This window comes from Chiloscyllium plagiosum, chromosome 20 (assembly GCF_004010195.1).
Source record: "Chiloscyllium plagiosum isolate BGI_BamShark_2017 chromosome 20, ASM401019v2, whole genome shotgun sequence".
Classification (NCBI taxonomy): Eukaryota; Metazoa; Chordata; class Chondrichthyes; order Orectolobiformes; family Hemiscylliidae; genus Chiloscyllium; species Chiloscyllium plagiosum.
Window position 1 is genome coordinate 33959995 of NC_057729.1, and position 19111 is coordinate 33979105.

Here is a 19111-nt window from a genome sequence, read left to right on the forward strand (position 1 = left end):
ATGCCAATGTAATTAACTATGACTCATATCTGGATTCAGCAGTCTACCTTTAACACAATCATAGGAGTACATTAAATAGTTACAAATAATCAGAGTAAACCAAGGGTTTTCAATCATTTTACTTGGAGGCACTCCCCTCCATTTTTAAAATTTCATACATCTCTGGAGCACACGCCAAATATTTTTCTTATGGTGAAACACATACATTTGTTATTTTGTTTGATTTACTTAATGTGTCAAGATAATTGATTGCATAATTTCCAGTGCTGTGTGTGCTGTGTGAGAGCTGCAAGGGATAGATTGAAAACTTCAGGCAAGATGACAAACTTTTGTGTCATGTTAGCAGAGTGAATGAGGCTTTTAAAATTAGCTGCTGCAAGACATTTTGGTATTTTAGAATTAAGAACTGCTCCTCTTTAGAGATACTCGTTTGGCGTTTGGCAATGTAGTGGTGTTTTGGTAGCAGACAATTCAGGAAACAATCTTAAGATAGTGCATCAGAGTTTAGCATTTGACAAGTTATTTCATGAGTGTCAAGGAATCTATATACTTTCAAGTTATATTTTTGAATAAATAATCTGACCCCATGCATAAACAGTTAAGTCCTATGTATTACATAGTTGATTTAAAAGCCAATTGTATAAGATATTTTAATTGACAACTGGATGTTGGGTGCAATTTGAGTTATCCATTTACCATCAAATCAGGGATAAACTTATAAAGGATATGACCTGAATCATGCCCCAAGTTGCAACATTACTGGCTTCTACAGAAATGAATGAGTGTAAAATCGAAGCTCCTATTTGGTGCTCATTGTTTCAGCTAGATGTTTATCATTCACAGACTACTGAATGAATTGAGAAAATCTTTGGAACCACCTTATAGTTCAGTCATCACCAGTAGATCAAAGCCCTGGAATTCCCTACTATCCTTCCTCCCTCTCATTTTCCCTCCCTCCCTAACAAGACTCCTGGAATACCTGCAGAGTTTATGAATGTGGTTCACCATTACCTTCTCAAAAGTGATCAGGAATAGTCAATAAATGCTAGACTTGCCACATGCCATAAACACATTTTTAAAAAGCTATCTTTTCAATGTGTTAATTCAGTCCTAGCATACTTTACTCTGCACGGAATCACAATAAAAGCTATGCAGTTAATTATTGCATAAGTTTAATAAAAATTGAGCATTCAGTTAGAATTATTGATCACAAAAGTGTTTTTGTCAAGAAATAATTCATAAAATTAATTGCATTTTTATTCAACAATTCAAGCAACCAGAATTGCAAATGCATTTAATACAGTTTGTATCTTGAGTGTTCCATTCTGTCCCCATCAGATACAAGATGAAGATGTGTTTGGTTGAGACATTTATGTAGATTGCTCATTCACATTCAGAGTCACCATTTGAAACAGGTACAATAGATTATTTTCTGAGGGGCTTTGGACGTATATGAGGTCAAGAAGATACTTCAAATTTGTTCTCAGTGGGACTGATCCACTGGTTGATATTTAATACTGGGTTCATGTTTTAGAAGACTTGCATTCTATTGCTGAAAATCAGAATTTGTCATTTTTTTAGCTTTGCCTTAAACATATATTAAGTGTTGTGGTGAGGATGATGTCTGTGTTCCACTGGCCAGCTCTTCCTGCATCCAGATGAAGGAGTTGAGGTCATGCATTCACGCCAAGAGTGTTTCTCCACTGTATTCTCCACTGGATTCCATCTGCATAGATGGCCTTTTAGCTCTGGGCTGTCAGACAGCCTTTTCAGTATCACATACAGTAGGGGATCAACTGAGGTTACAGCTTGTGGGATGCTGTGGAGTGTGGTCAAGGACATTTATGTTGAGTACTGAGGAGATTCTTGATGTCTCCTTCCTATGACCACTCAATGTTTCTCTGTCCTTGATGAGTGCAACTCTGTAATTGGCTCTCATTGAGGTAGGTCCTTGGGTTATTGGGCCAGAGATGTACTTGATGGTTCTGAAGATTCCATGCATGTCATAGCCATTAGAATACTGCAGGAATTCTTGTGCTGTTTTCACCTATTGTCTGTTCTTTTGGTCACAGGTTTGTTGTTTGACCTCAACTGTCACAATGATTTCCACTTGAGTGGAGCTTTTTTACAGGATGAGAGGGACACTGTTCAACTTGCATTGCCTCTAGTCAAGAATCAAGACCACCCTAACCTCTGTCATCAAGCTGCATGATGCGGATAACGCTTGTATGTGTGCATACTCAGAGGCCAAGCTTGAAACCATTTTCAATGCATTCACAAAGGCTTGGGAGAAATGAGCTTTAGGCCAAACATCTAAAAGTCAAAGGTTGTCGACCATACTACCTATACTGTGCAACACTACCCCCTTAGTATCAAGAGCCATAGACAATATGAATCAATTCTTATGCATTGGGATATTTTCTTTCAGCAAAGGGAAGCATGAACGATAAAACTCAACACCTACTCCAGTGTGCCAGAGGAGCTTTTGGACATTCAAAGATGACAAAGACCTCAAACCTGGTACCACAATCACAATCCACAGGGAAGCAATGTTAACCACTGTCCTTTGGAGACATGGAAAATGAACAGCAAACATCTCAAGTCTCTAAGCAATACCCCATGACCTCATGGGAATCTCTTGTCCAAGACTGCCCAACCAGGTAAAGCAGCATCTGCAAAGTTATCAATCATTTTGAACATCTCTGACATGACCAGGTAGAAGTGGAAAGTATGTGTGAACATCTGAGCCTCCCACCAACTCATCCAACTCAATAAACGTCACGTTTTGTGGCATGATTTGTGGTCCAGCATTATACGTTTTAGTTATCTCAGGACCCACAATTTCAAAGTGGAAGAAAGTCATCCTCAGTCTATAGGACTGCCTAATAAGAAGGGATATTGTTTGGTATGAATTATGTAATTTCAGTTCAATGATTCATGCATGTAACACTGATTCCTGCTTTTATCTTCCACAAATTGTAATTCAGCTTTTGTTCTCATCCACATAATATCCTGCATTTCCTTAATCTCTTTCCGAGAACTCAGAGTTCTAGTGAATTGGCTGCACAAAATGTTAATGTTAGGGTTCCCTACACTAAGCTGCAAACAGCAAAAAGAAGCATTAGTCTCGGAACATAGTAACAAGAGTAGACAATCTCTTTTGGTCCCTTAAATAGTTGAGTCAATTTAGAAAAGAGATTAACTTTCTCAAATTATTATTTGAGTAATTCCATTTAGATCAGTAATGGCCAAGAAAGTATCCAAATGTAACCAAATCATGTTTACTTACTTCTGTCTCGAATTATATAAACTAAATGTAAACATTTCCAGCTTGTTACTATTTGTATGATATAAGGTGTGAAGGAGCAGCACTCACCCTAGCCTCAAATAAAGCTGCCCACAAACTTTAGTGATCTAGTATATGGCACAAGCCCTATTAAGCCAACTAAATCTCAATGCAACCAATGGAGGTTGAGATTTATTTTAGCTCCTTAATTTTGCCTTTCTACCTTATCTAAAGTCACTTGCGATGTACATAACTCTAACAGAGTGAAGAGGTTTTTTTTTCTGTCACCAAATCACCAAGATATTTACATGTGCACAGTACACTGGCTGTGGTCAGCTCGGTCAGAGTCAGTCCCTTGAACTGAGGAGATTCTAAATCCCCTGGTTATACTTATTCTAACCCCCACCCCCATCCCCCGCACCCATGTCATGTGCGTGTAGGTGTAGGACACAGTGACAAAACATTGAGTGCTGAAAACTTTATTCATATTTCCCCAACAGGAAGCAAAGCCAATTGAGTGGCCAGTAACAAGCAACACCCTTTTCATCAAGGGCAATGCCGAAGTGAATACAAAAGCGAAGGGGAGTAATGAACAGCTTTATAATGGAAACATCAGACCAGGTTTGCAAAGAATAGAAGTATAAACCTACTTCAAGCTGTTTATTTAGATAGTACACTTGATTATTATTATGCTCTAATCTCTGATACACTATCATTTACACAAAAGTTAAATTCACATCTGGCCATGCAAGATAATTTAATACCCATAAAATTTGTAGAAATGCTGGATTATCATGTTTTGCAAAATTAACAAACATCTTGGAGATCTATCAAAAAAGGGGAAGTTCCCAGCAGAATTTATACAAACAGAGCAAATTGTTATTGTTCCAAGTCATTTGAAACTGTTCTCACAAACTGATCACATGGATTTCCGTTTACATAATGGAGACCTGAGAAAGCAGATTTGCATGGAGATCTCATATCAGAAAGTAAAACTTCCATGGGTAATCAGGCAGTTTGATGGCTTAACCCTATTGCCTCACAATGCCAGGAACCCGGGTTCAATTCCAGCCTCGGGTGACCGTGTGGAGTTTGCACTTCTCCCCGTGTCTGTGTGGGTTTCCTCTCGGTACTCCAGTTTCCTTTCACTTGGCCTCTTTCTGCACTGTGGGGATTCTATGATTTTAAAATCAATTACAAATATTCAATGCTTACATATTTATTTTGCCTTAGTTCTGATTTATTTTAGTAGGCAAATTATTGTACAGAGAAACTGGAAGGGAGTGTTTTGTATTTGTTTACATTCATCTGTGCCAGGAATTGCATGTTGAAAAGGCTGACAATTACGTGCCCTTTCCTTTTGTGGGTTTGATATTTTATATTAATGTATCATTTTGTATTTATAGTTTTCTGTGGGGAATAAAATGACAGAAGGTGCAAAAGTTGAGATGGAGGTTACCGCTGGCTAGAAGGAGCAGGGAAAAATGTAGGAAAAGTGTTGCAATCTCAGCAAGATTGAGGATGATCTCAGACATATCAAGAGTGATCTTAATTGCACAGTGTGATCTCAGGAAGGACAAGAAAGTTCACAGCAATTTCATGGAGGTCAGGCTAATCTCAGAGAAGATAAGGTGATTGAAGGGAATTCAGGGTGATCTTGAGAAGATTGAAGGTCATCTGGGATGGGGTAGTTTTCAAGGATAGTCTCAGGAGGGCACAGTGATCTTGGGGAAGACAATGCAATCTCATGGAAGTCAAGGATCATCTCACAGAAGTCGAAGATGATCTCAGGAAGTCAACGGTGATCTCAGGGAGGTCAAGTGCCAATCTAAGTGCTGTAATATATTGGCAACTTTGGTAAAGGCTTTCAACCATGGGCAACCACTATTTTTTGAAAGCCAGTAGATCCAGAGTCTTGATATCTGAGAGTATTTTGGTGCCAACATGTACATAATTTACCTTGTGTTTCAGAAGCCCTTGGCAGGGAATCATTGCAGGCAGAAGACTACCAATAGGTTTGAATTACAGCTCGAACAAATGCTGAAGGCAGTCAAGAAGGGACCCAACCAGCAGTCAGTTCAACGATGATCAGTGTGTCCCAGAGTCTACTGCTGTTACCTCTGAGGCATTGACATTGACAATCAAGGATGCTTGGGTTACTGTCCTGTGTGCTCTGACACACGATAATCTGTGGCCCCTAGCTGTGGCTGGAGCCAAATGCTTGTGGCTTTGCAAGTGAATGCATCATTAAACCCCTACAGCATTAGAACCTTCAGGGGCACCACAGAGTGGAACCTCCCAGGCAGACACTTTGTCAAATAAATTATGAAAGACCTGTTAGAAAAGGCTAAGGAGTCATGTAATATAGGATAAAAGATCTGTGGGTTTCAAGACCATTGTAGGGATTTAATGTATTTAATAAGACCTCCAATTGACATCATTATAACTTGTCAAGAGATAAAAGGATGTACAGGTATTTTTTATGAAGTTCTACAAGCTTTTGATAATTACTAAAACAATGAACAAATATAACTTTTGAAAGAGTAAGATTTAACAGAAAATATCCCAAGAGAATCCATAGAGGCCATGCTGAATTGCCCATAGTGTTAGGTGCATTAGTCAGAAGGAAATGGGTCTGAGTGGATTACTCTTCGGAGGGTTGGTGTGGACTTGTTGGGCCGAAGGACCTGTTTCCATACTGTCGGGAATCTAATTTAATAAGTTCATTAACAATCTCTACAGATCAAATAAAGAGTTTTGAAATCATAATTAATGGACAAGATTATATTTGATTTATTACTGTCATGTGTACCAAGGTACAGTGAAAAGTGTTGATTTATGTGCCTTACAGGCAGATCGTACTATACAAGTGTATTGGGATAACAGAACAGAGTGCAGGACACAGCGTTACAGCTGCCAAGAAGGTGCAGAGAGAGATCAATATTAACATTAAAGAGGTCTGATGGAGTAGGGTAGAAGAGCATATAACTTGCTGTGAGGGATCTTTGATTATGTTGGTTGCTTTCCTGATGCAGTGGGAAAAATAGTTGAAGTCAATGGGTAGAAGGCTGATTTGTGTGACAAACTGGCATGTGTTCACAATTCTCTGTGGTGTCCTTCGGTCTTGGGAAGAGCAGTTGCCATACCATCCTATTATGCATCCAGATAGGATACTTTCTATGGTGCGCCTATAAAAATTTGTATGAGTCTTTATGGACTTGTTAATTTTTCTTAGCCTCCTGAGGAAGTAGAGGTATTACTGTGCTTTCGTAAATCTAATGGTGGACCAGGACAGATTTTTGATGATCCCAGGAACTTGACACTAATGAATTATAGGAATTATTGATGAATCTTTGTCAGATTTATTACAGTCCAAGGAGGACTTTATTCTCAGATATTCAGATTGTTCTGGAAGCATACAACAGGAACAATCACAGGAAAATCCTGAGATGTGATTATCAGAGGAAGGCAACAGACTCCATTCAGTTTATAAGGTAGAAAAGCCCTAAAGACATTTGTGACAAGCCAACACAAATATTAAGCCAAACAGTGGATGCCAAGAGTCATTGTCATTGCTTTGGAACAATAAAATCTCAGGGTATAAGGAGTACCTACTGGTTAAAATATCATGCTTTATCTGTAAATCTAAAGGTCAGTTCAAAAGATATGTAGAAGCAAAAAATAAATGCAATGTAGCAAAAATTCAAATATCTACTCATTCAATTATGCTAATGAGGTTGAGCCACCAGCATTTGAAAAGATACCCAATGCATTCCTGGAAGAATTTGATGATCAACCAATTCAGGTTTGACAGAACCTTTTATGTCAATGGAAATCTCATTAATTTTAAATTTGATTTTGGGGCAAGTGTCACTATGTTATTAAATGACTTACAATAGTGAAGGAGTAGAAATTGTAGCCTACCATGATGAAACTGAATGGCTCCAGTAGAACAGCTCGCACAGTTAAAGGGATGTTATAAGCAACTAAGCAACGGAAAGGGTGCAGGAGGGTAGAGACTTCTAGATAATTCATAATCAAGAAACTGCACTCTTGATCATGCATGATGTCTTGACCTTAATTTTTCTGATGCAGTGGAAGGAGCTCAACTAGTTATAATGAACCACAAACAGGTCGAGAGACCATCAGAACAGTATAAGAAATCAGAACTAGAGAAGGCTATTTGGCCTCTGAGCCTGCTGTGCCAAGAGAGAGACATAAATTATGCCACGCCTGACCAAAGACAAATCAAACCGAATAACTTATCCAGAAACAATCTGTTGCTGAACAACTGGTCAAGGGACAATTGGTAGAAAAGTTGCGTTTCTTTAAAATTCAAAAATAATCTATTGAGCTAAGCTATGATAGTATTAAAAATATATATCATATAACTAAGAACAACCAGTGGGCAGCAATATATTCCTAGGAGGAAATGGCCAGTGGCCACCTGACCTGAGCAAATTTGACAAGAACAAAAGAATGACAAAGAATGTGTTATCATTCACTGGTATTGTACTGAAGCATAGTCAAACAAAAACTCCAGTGAATTGGCTGAGAACACATAATTTTAATGCAACAGCATTTCAGAACCATAAATTTCAGGACCAGTGTGTGGCAGCAGACTGTGTGAAAATGTCCAGAAAGGGATACACTTGGAATGTTTGGGGATCACCAGGTATATAGCCAGAAGTGCGGTGAGCAAAAGATATCAAGAGTGTTTGAAGATCACATAATGAAAATAAATCTGTGATTACACACAATTTTCAGAACATGAAAATGGTCCTATCATTACTGAAGAAAATTCAGGTGATAGAAACCAGCAAGGTTTATGAGAACATGCAGATGAAGAGGAAAGAATGAGCAGTACAACCCACTTGAGCTCATTGGTCAATCATTAAGCGAAATTGTTGTGGCACCAACCACAGCCTATTGAGCTAATTTTAGATAATGTCAGATGAAAAAACAACATAAATTCAAGAGAAATATTTCTAATCTTCATCTCCCAAGGAAGAAGTGTCAATGTCAGTGACACAGTTAAATCAGTACCAGTTCTCAAGTAGCATAACAGAGGATGTGAACATGTTGGATTCACCAGCAAGACAGTCAAATAATGATATTCAACCTAATTGGCAAGTTGAAGTAGAGTTTATATCCTCTAACCCAGATGTATCAGCAGACTGAGAATGAAAATCTGCTCATGTAGATTGAGAATGGGCTGCATACAATGCTTAAGGTGTAGGACAATCAACATCTACTAATTCAGGACATAGTCATGAAGATATTACCTGGTCAGAAATCCAGGATACTGCAAAAAGGAAAATACCTGCTTCAACTGAATTACCATCTTCCATGAATGAAGTTCATGAAAATAAAGATTTTCTGGTTGATGTTATGGAACAACCACCTGATTTGTCAGGGAACAGATCTTTGGTGAAAGCGACTCAGAAGATCAAGACTTTTCCAGATAAGGTAATGGACTACTTAAGCAGAAATGATGTCCTCAGTGAGGGACATCTAAGAATTAAAAGGATCACTAAGGGAACAAGATTTTTCAGACCACACAGACTCAAAACAGAACCAATGTCAACAATCCTCAAGCCAAAAATCTTACAAGTTCAAAAATAATGTGTTCTGGAAGAATTGAGAAACTTTCAGACTGTCTGAAGTTGTGAAGCCAGAGATTTAGTGGTGGAGGGGGGAGGGAATATGGTAGTGATAAATATAATTTTATATTTATATAAATGGCTAACTTTGAGACAAATGCTTGGGGGATATTGTATAACCTAATAGTTCATTAAAAGAAGGGTTATGATTGGAGACTGCTCCACACAAGGTGATGAGGTCTTACTGGTTTGGGTTAGAAAGACAGAGCATCTTTGAATCTTCTAGTCGATGACATGTCTTCACAGGTCTCCCAATAGTCTTAATGACAATGTCTAACTTATTAATGTAACTTGTACTGACATTGTGCTTAAGACAAAAGCCTCTCCTCGTTAAGATTGTTTAGCGGCATTCCTCTACCGTTTAAACCATGACCGAAGGAAAGGGAATGGTGGCAGCAAACAATCCCAAGCTGGTAGTGATCGGCATCAGAGTACTTACAACATAGATCATAATTAAACAAGCTTGTTGTCTCAGTGAAAATCAATTATCTTACACTTGACTTCAGGATGTGCCTACTTACAGCAGTTATTCACAAAACTACAGATACTTCAATAATGTTCCACTTTAGCAGCAGACAGCTTTCCTTGAGACTGTCCTTTTACATTGTTCAGGAAATAGATAAAAAGTTGTAAACATTCCCAAGTGAACAGGCTGTAATAGATTCAGAGCAGAGTAATAAACTGAATTTATCAATAATCTAATTATAAGGAACACCGAGCTAACAGTGACCACAACATGATAGAATTCAATGTTAGTTTTGTGAAGGAGTAGGATGAGAAATTGAGCATAAAAGACTGTTCAGAAATATAAACAAGTAAAAATACAGATGAAAAAGGTTGTTCAAAAGAGTATGTGATAGAACACAAGACCAGTGTATATCCTGCAAAGCAAGTGTAATTATAGAGTCATGGAGTCATAGAGATGTATAACACGGAAACAGACCCTTCAGTCCAACCCGTCCATGCCGACCAGATATCCCAACCCAATCTAGTCCCATCTGCCAGCACCCAGCCCATATCCCTCCAAACCCTCCCTATTCATATACCCATCCAAATGATTTTTAAATGTTGGAATTGTACCAGTCTCCACCACTTCACCTGGCAGTTTAATCCATACATGTACCATTCGCTGTGTGAAAAAGCTGCCCCTTAAGTCCTTTTTATATCTTTCCCCTCTCACCCTAAACTTATGCCCCCTAGTTCGGGACTCCCCCAACCTTGGGAAAAGATTTTGTCTATTTATCCTATCCATGCTCCTCATAATTTTGTAAATCTCAATAAGGTCACCCCTCAACCTCTGACGCTCCAGGGAAAACAGCACCAGCCTGTTCAGCCTCTCCCTATAGCTCAAATCCTCCAAAGCTGGCAACATCCTTGTAAATTTTTTCTGAACCCTTTCAAGTTTCACAACATTTTTCTAATAGAAAGGAGACCAGAATTGCAAGTAATATTCCAACAGTGGCCTAACCAATGTCCTGTACAGCCGCAACATGACATCCCAACTCCTGTACTCAATACTCTGACTGATAAAGGAAAGCATACCAAATGCCATCTTCACTATCCTATCTACCTGCAACTCCACTTTCAAGGAGCTATGAGCCTGCACTCTAAGGTCGCTTTGTTCAGCAACACTCCCGAGGGCCTTACCATTAAGTGTGTAAGTCCTGCTAAGATTTGCTTTCCCAAAATGCAGCACCTCGTATTTATCTGAATTAAACTCCACCTGCCACTTCTCAGCCCATTGGCCCATCTGATCAAGATCTTGTTGTAATCTGAGGTAACCTTCTTCGCTGTCCACCACACCTCCAATTTTGGTGTCATAAGAACAAAGAAAATTTACAGCCCAGGAACAGTCCCTTTAGACCTCCAAGCCTGAGCCGATCCAAATCTGCAAACTTACTAACCATACTTCTTATGCTAGCATCCAAATTATTTATATAAATGACAAAAAGTAGTGGACCCAGCACCGATCCTTGGGGCACTCCACTGGTCACAGGCCTGCAGTCTGAAAAACATCCCTCCACCACCACCCTCTGTCTTCTACTTTTGAGCCAGTTCTATATCCAAATGGCTAGTTCTCCTTGTATTCCGTGAGATCTAACCTTGCTAATCAGTCTCCCATGGAAACCTTGTCAAACACCTTACTGAAGTCCATATAGATCATGTCTACTGCTCTGCCCTCATCAATCCTCTTCAAAAAACTCAATCAAGTTTGTGAGACATGATTTCCCATGCACAAAGCCATGTGACTATCCCTAATCAGTCCTTGCCTTTCCAAATACATGTACATCCTGTCCCTCAGGATTCCCTCCAACAACTTGCCCACCACCGACGTCAAGCTCACTGGTCTATAGTTCCCTGGCTTGTCCTTACCACTCTTCTTAAACAGTGGCTATAAGAAATACAAAAAAATTGGCAAAGAACAGTGGAGATCCTGAGTGACATGAATAATAGCAAAGAATTGGTAAGAACTGCAAAAAGGGAGTGCTATATAAAGAAATGGTTTTGAAGGGATTATTGTTCATTACACCTATTCTACTGACCGCATGCTCAATTCTGGCAGTGGAGTGGAAGGTGGAATTGTTTCATGAGGCACAGTATTTGTGTGCCTATCTCTGAATCAGGAGGCCTGGGTTCAAATCCTGCCTACTCCAAAGGTGTGGTATCATTTGTCTGACAGGTTGTTTAAAAATATCTACTCAGTCTGTGGATGGAAATAGCTCTAGCTCTTGGAGGGAGCATTTGCAGTTCCCTACGTTTCTAGTAGTTATGCCTGGCCAATTAAAGTTGTATTTGTTGCTGTCTTCCATGAACCTGGTTACCTGCCTCTTCTGTAGACATGTTATAAACTGTGTATCCTCTACCTCAAATTACTACATAAGCCCACAGCAAAACATGTATAAAAAGGATTGATGGCAGTGAACTACTTCAAACAACCACATACAGATAGAGGTGGCAAATATTACATGATTATATCACATATCCCATGGTCATCTGGGAAAATTCCATCAGAAATGCAGGAATCTTACAAGAGCTATTGGACATATCATTAAAGATTTTTACAAGCATATTAAGGGAAAGAGGGCAGCTAACAGGTTTGGCTCTGTTATAACATGTACATGTTATATTGTAATTGGATAATGAAAATGTCAGAAATTAAATAGTTATGGTGTATCAGGTTTCATGAGGAGGTTATAGAAAAGTACCAGAGCTACAAGGGAAAATAAAAAATAAATCAATAGAATAAAATAAGGATCTAGGAAATGTGGCCCTACTTATATAACATTGTTGAGAAGATACTTGGATCTGTTACTGTGAGCAGAACAACTGTGTATTTGGACAAGGATAAACTTCCCAGACAAAGCCTATATGGATCATGTCTAATGAAACTAGCTGAATGTTTTGAGGTGGTAACTAACATGAGAGACACTTGTGACTGCCTATGTGATTTATCTGAATTTCCAGCTCAGTCAAAAAGGTTCTATTCAAAAACAACTAAAAAAAATGGTTATCTTGAAATGAAGGAAACCTATTGCCTTGAATAGTGAATTAGTTAGCAGGTAAGAGTCAGAAAGTAAGGGATAATTGGTATATACTCAAATCGGCAGAATATAACGACTATACTGGAGCAACAGCTTTTTACTATATAATTAATGACTTGTATGAAGCAATAAAGAACTAACTATACACGTTTACTAATCACACTAACTTAGATGGCACAATAAATAGTGTAGATGGGAACAGAAAGATGCAAGCAAACATTCCAGATTAAGTGAGTGGGTAAGACTATGGCTAATAGAGGTCAATGTGAACAGTGTAAAGTCATCCAGTACCAGTGTGTTTCCTGAATGGCAAGGATAAGGAGAGTTAGGCATCTAAGAATCAAGAAAATAACCAGAACCTTGTTGACAAATACTAAAAGGAAAAATTGAAAGGCTGGTGGAATGTTGAACTTTACTCCAAGAGGATTGGAATACAAAGGGAGCAAAGTGATATTTCAGCCACACAGAGCTAAGGGTCATTTGAATCATTGCATTCAGTTCTAGCACTTCAGAAAGGATATACTGATCTTGGAGGGAATATAGCACAGAATGATATCAGAGTTTAGAGGGTTCAGTTATAAAAACAGGTTGCGTAGACTTGTGTATTGTTGAATAAAGAAGATTAAGAAATGAGCTAATTGAGGTCTTTAAGATGATTATAAGATTTGATACATTAGAAGAAAACAGTTTCCTTTATGTGCTTAACCTTAAAATTAGAACCAGGGCCATTCAGGGCTGATGTCAGAAAGCATTTTGTCACTCAAAGGGTAGTGAAAATCTAGAAGTCTTTACTCCAAAAAGCAGTTGTGGCTAGGCCAATTGAAAAATTTAAGAAACTGAAATTAAAATATGTTGTTAGTTAAGGCATTCAGGAATATGGATTTGAAATGGGTTTGCAGGGTTGTGAGAGAGCAGCCATGACCTATGAATGGTGCATCAGGTTTGTCGTTGAATGTTCCTGTTTCTATATTCTTTTGTAGCCTTTTCTTACATAACACACACCTATCATTGAGAAACAACATTTCCACTCAGAAATCCACAGTCACACCAAGAAGATGGGTAATAATGTCAAATTCAGTGCACACATGAATAGTAGTGAATTATGGGAGGTTTTTTTTTGCCTTTCAATTCAGTTTACTTTAAATTGAAAGCAACTAAAATGGAAATTCAGACAAACATGGAGCAAATATGTAGGCAGTTCATGTACATTCAAACAAAATTCAGTAAAGCAATTTTGCCAGGTGTGAGTGAAGGATGAGGAATTGGGATTTCATTTGCATAGCTCTGTCTCTGAATCATGTTCTTGTTTAGTGAGATTCCTCACTTGAAGGACAGCTGCTGTAATTTGCCTTGAGTATTTTTATTCTCTGCCCAGTGCAATGATCTGATTTAAATAAAACAATTGGAATAATTGGGATCTAATAAGTTCAACAAGCATGTTTAGCAACAACCTCAGATTATGTCTTTGCAATTTGTAAATCACAGAAAAATTGCTAAAACTAAGATTAAAAGCAAGACAATATGTACCAATGGAACATCAATGAGGGATCTACGATGAAATGTCAGTTCACTTCCCAGTCTAACTGACACTGTTTCCAGAAGTGTAGCATCATGGTGCAAAGAGACTTTCAAAAATTCTTCAAAACATTACCATAAATCCTACTGGCAAGATAAATATACTCGTTCGTTTGATGATAACTCAGGATAGAACAATAATGGAATAATTTGAAATGACAGCATGGCCTACTTTCTGTTAATGATAAGTTTGAGAAGATGAAGAGCAAGTTTGACAACTATCTCCACCCTTAGTATGGTGACTAATACATTTAATTGTGTGTAAATATTTAATGTCAACTATACAATGATTTATAGATGTTTGGTGGAACAGAACTTGAGCATTGCTAACAAAAAAATATTTTGAAGGTTTTCATTTTCACTCTTCAAAACAATTTGCAAGAATACCAATTTAAAGGAAAAACTAGCATTAATACTACAGGAGAGGAGAGTGGTGATTGGTTGTCAAGTGGAGTCTGATTGATAGAGGTGTTGTCGTTGGAGAATGCACTAATTGAGGATGAGTGACAATAAATTGCCAGGCTTGATTTCAATTTTAAAATAGGCAGATTGACTGATTGGTCAGGGAAGCATCCTGTAAAATGAACCAGTGAATGGCTGTCAATTATTTTGTTGAGTTGGAACAAATGATGTGTGTATGTGTTCTTTGTATATGCAAAAACAGTGGACTATGTACTTATATATGTAATTTCTTATAAACACAAGGGAGCCACATTGCGAGTCTGTTTGTCAATCTAAAATTCTTTGCACATTCAGAATTATCCAATGAAAGTTGATCAATTGCAAAATTACATCAAATGTTGCACACTTTGTTGTGAGTTTTGCAAGCAGGGACTGGCAGGATACAGTAATACATTGCTTGCTGTGAGCAAGCAGAAGAATATATTGTTTGATACAATCTACCAGTCTTTGGATTATACTGCATTTTTACTTGGCATTATATCAGCATGGAAATTCATATGCCACATTATTCATCTGTTTAAAAGGCAGAATGTATTTTTCATTGTTGACAGTATCCTGGTAGTGGGAACACCATTATAAGATTGGCTTTATTGGCAACCTCCTAAATATGGCTTGAGCCATTTGTTCACTCTGAAAACCTAATGCAAAATAGATTTACATCAAAGCCATTCCACAGGGTAATCAATAGTCTGATCAGATTCCTCCACTACCAGTGTTTAGTCATAGCTGTGTGTGTGATCTACAAGCTTCATTGCAGATATTCACCAAGGCTCCTTAGAAAATACTTTCTAAACCCACAATCACCATTATCTAGAAGGATAAAATACATGGGAATACTACCACCTGCAAGTTTCCCTCCAACACATTCACCAGCTCACTTGGAAATATACTACTGTTCCTTTAGTGTCGCTGGGTCAAAATTCTGGAACTCCTTCCCCAGTGGCATTTTGAAGGGTACCTACACCAAATGGACTGTAGTAGTTCAAAAAGACAACTTACCAACACAATCTCAAGAGCAATAAGGGGTGAGAAAAAGTGATGACGTATTATCCACGTCCTCTACATGAATAATTAAAAAAACTTCTCATGCAACTCATGAACGACATCCGGTCTTTGTCCTGAGAAGTTACTTTTCTACCCTATGGTATCACAACCATCTGAGCAACAAGTGAAGACTGTTTTATGCTGCTACTATGCAGCAGCAATACAAGCCTTTGTCCACAGAAGATTGTCTGTTAGTTTGTGAAGATTTCTTATAGCTATCCCCTGCTAGTGAAGTTTCAGGTCAAGAAAATTGGATAAATTTAATGTTAAGAATTTTCTCAGCTTTTCCAGGAGTTAATCAGACTTTTTTTTAAACCTTGTTTCAGTTGTGGTTGAGGAGGATGAGCATCTTTCTTCAGAGATTCCTAGCCATGAGACACACTCAAAGGATGAGTACTATCAAACCCAGTTCCATCATTTTAGGAAGAAAGTCCTGTGACATCTAACTTTTCAGTTCTTGATGCAGTACATTGGCGTCCCTCTGATTCACGTCTAGGTCAGAGTGTGCAGAATTATTCACCCATCTCTCTGAAAACACTAGGTTCTGTAACCAATAGCGATAATGAAGAAATGCTATTGTCAACATGATGCAAGTTCCAACACTTTCAACATAAGATGGACAATAATCTTTCAGTCAGCAGCAAACAGAGTGAACTTGATAAGGTTCCTCAGGACAATAGAAAAAAGGAAACTTTGTAAAGGCAGGAAAATCGTTCAGCAATTTTGAAGAATATGAATTATGCTCTACATTTATATGAGAGCCCAGAAAATTCTCTCTCTCTGTCTAATGCTACAAACATAGTGTCAGAAGTGGTAGCAGTCAATGTTAAAGTTTCCCTTGTGACAGCTTTTCACAGAGAACGTTTTTACCGTACCTGTGCATTCAGTCTTAACAGTCCTAACTGCAAATCTTCCAGTGCAGCCATCAATTTTTGAGGACATTTTTATTGATTGATCTTTTGCATTCCTTGTGCAATTATTTTGAAGAAGTGAATTCTTATTCTGCCAGTGATTTATTCCTCTCTTTATCTCACAGTTGAGAACATGACACAAGAACCTCAAAGTGCCATTATATAGCTATTACAATTGAATGGTTCTACTCCTCGGCTCTTCTTCGATGGTGCAATTCCACCAGTTGGCGATTTTTCATTGTCAGACCTTCTCTTCAATTGAATCATGAAAGAGACAAGATTAATCAGCATCCAGTGGCGACCTATGCTTTCACTAATATGAGCTATATAATAGATCACTTACAGTGTGGAAACAGCTCAACAATTCCACACCGACCCTCTGAATAGCATCCCACCCAGACCCATTCCCCTACACTTACCCCTTCACCTAACATTATGGGCAATTTAGCATGGCCAATTCACCTAACCTGCGCATTTTTTTTGGACTGTGGGAGGAAACCGGAGCACCCAGAGGAAACCCACACAGACAATGGGAGAATGTGCAAACTCCACACAGACAGTTGCCTGAGGCGGGAATTGAACCCAGGTCTCTGGCACTGGGAGGCAGCAGCGCTAACCACTGTGCCACTGTGCCGCCCGTACTCTTGTATGCTTTGCGTTTCAGCTGTTAAAAGTACAGTTCTAGGCCATCCTTCAGGTCAGCATTGCCCTGCATTATTTCATAATTCCAGATTCGGGAGAATTGTGAAATCTTCACAGCATCTGATTTTGAGGGGAGATGGTGGCCTGGAAATATATTCAGTTATATGAAATATTTGTTGTTACATGTTTCAGTTAATAATGTTTAAAAAAATTCTGGTTAATAATGTTACAAATGAAAAAGGTATTGGGGTCAGGTGGGGGAGATGTAGAAATGGAGTTTAATGACCACAAAGATGGGCTTCTGAGGTAATCTGTGAGATAATTATGAATTCTGTAGTCAGATGCTAATACTCAGCTAGAAGGTTGGAAACTATACACTCTTCATCAAAAACAGTCTGTTCGTAAACAAGGTTTAAAAGTAACTGAGAAATCTTTCCTGAGCACATTTGAAGATCCAAAACCCTATTCTAGAACTCAGGTAACCTATTAGAAGCAAATACAGTTAACATCAGGCAAAACTGTGATAGGGAGAGGACAATAAAATCTAGGGCTAGTCATGGTGGGAGCAGTCCATAGGAATGTTACACAGCTGGAATGCACTTCTCCTATTCGTTTGGACTTCATATCAACCATAACTGTATTGGCATCCACTTATTAGACTGAAGCAATACCAGAAAAACTGTAGATAGCTCAGTTTCTCTACAGGAAATTTTAAAAAGCTTGGCCACCACATTAACAATTATAAAAGGATTAATGCTGTTTTAGACAGTCATCAGTCAGAAGTGTTATTCTGCAAAGATAATGGGGTGCTTTTTTCCTGAACAACTGCATTCCTTGTGCTGATGATTTTCCCATTCGACAGTACCATGGAATTGATGCTTTGGAGCCCTTTATTGCTCCTTATAATAACAAACTCCATGGGATTAAATATTCAACCATAAATGTAACCAGAAGTCACTTCTAAGAAAAATAAATAAATATAATAATTCTCCTGCATTGTGATTTAATAAAAGCAATGTTTTCAATAAATTTTAGATTCTATACTATTCACACCTTATTGATTTTCAAGGCCAAATGATCAAAGAATGCTTTAGAGATAACGTATCACATTAAGTAAATATCCTCCATTTTTTCTGCACGTAGTTATGTGATGTGCTTTAAATGCAAAGCAAAAGAGTTCCCTTAATGTATATCATGATAATTCAGATCATATGACAGGAGCCTTTTATCAGCCAATGCACAATTCATTAACTATGTTGTTTAATGTGAGCTGTATCAAGATCATCTAATCAAATTGGCATACATGTGAAAATAATCCAGGATAGAGCAGTCCACTTGATTGCACCACTGCCCCTGGAGTCAATATCCACCATCATCATTGTTAGTTCACAGTGACTGCAAAACATATTATCTGCAGGATACACAGCATCAACTCATCAAACTTACTTTGACAGCATTTCCCAGCCCCATAACATCTACTACCATGAAGGACAAAACAGCAAGGTCATGGGAACGCCGTCACAAGTGACAATCCAGAGTTGGAGATATATCACTATTTCTTCATTGTTGGTTCAAAATCCTGAAACTTGCTACCTAATATCATTGTGAAACATCATCAGCACAGGGAATGCAGTTGTTCAGAAAGAAAGCACCCCATTATCTTTGTAAAATAAAACTTCAAAAATACCAACAAATGTTCATACAGCAAGTGCAAAATACGGACGATCCATGTTTAATTCTTGCTGTGGTGAGAAGTTAACAGGGGGTCCCATATTTCTAGTTGCAACCCAGTAAACAAAAAGACTGACATTTTATTTTACACTTTTAACACATTGAGGTGTGACATCTGCCATGTGACAGACTCAATCCTAGAATATCTGACATTTTCCAAGTAGAAAAAAAGACATGAATTGCTCCTTGAGATATGAATTTCATTTTTATCTTCATTATTTTTAAGTACAAGATACAGAGTAAAATGCTAAGAAA

General features: G+C 38.1%; 1 long non-coding RNA gene across 2 annotated transcripts in view; it reads left to right on the top strand.

Moving 5' to 3' along the window:
• Positions 1-2032: 2032 nt before the first annotated feature.
• LOC122560157 overlaps positions 2033-19111 on the top strand; it is a 73829-nt gene continuing 56750 nt past the window's right edge. Inside the window, exons 1-3 of one of the 2 annotated variants that reach the window (XR_006314675.1) lie at positions 2033-2660; positions 3787-3907; positions 5258-5340. This is a non-coding gene — a long non-coding RNA (uncharacterized LOC122560157). Of the gene's footprint in view, positions 2661-3786; positions 3908-5257; positions 5341-19111 lie in introns of those variants that run through there. The other variant, XR_006314674.1, reaches the window with a different exon arrangement.